Below are 417 nucleotides of genomic sequence, written 5' to 3' on the forward strand. Positions count from 1 at the left end.
GGCACCCACCCTTCCCCTCAGCCGGTCCCAGCTGGCCTCGCCCTGCCCCTGGCTCAGGCCATGTTTGCAGCTTGAGAGGGGCAGGGGCTGGGCCAGAACCTGTGGCGTTGGTGAGGGGAAACAGTGTCTGTGCTGGGTTCTGCTTTGCTGCACGGGACTCTGCCCTGCAGGTAAGCCCAGGAAAGCAGCTGCTGGGCAGGCTTTACCCGTGCCGTGCCGTGCCGGCACTGGGGAGGGGAAGTAGCAGCTGGGCCGCAGCTCTGGCCCAGTCAGCACCGGGGAGGAGAGGTGGCGGCGGACCCATGTGCCGCTCAGGACAGGGCTCCGCGTGCCAGAGCAGCAGGGGCTCAGCTGCACTTTCCCCCTGCCCACGCTGGTCAGTCCCAAGCCGCACACGGCTCCACTGCTGCCTCCGCT

This window comes from Alligator sinensis, unplaced genomic scaffold, assembly GCF_000455745.1.
Source record: "Alligator sinensis unplaced genomic scaffold, ASM45574v1 scaffold50_1, whole genome shotgun sequence".
Taxonomy (NCBI): domain Eukaryota; kingdom Metazoa; phylum Chordata; order Crocodylia; family Alligatoridae; genus Alligator; species Alligator sinensis.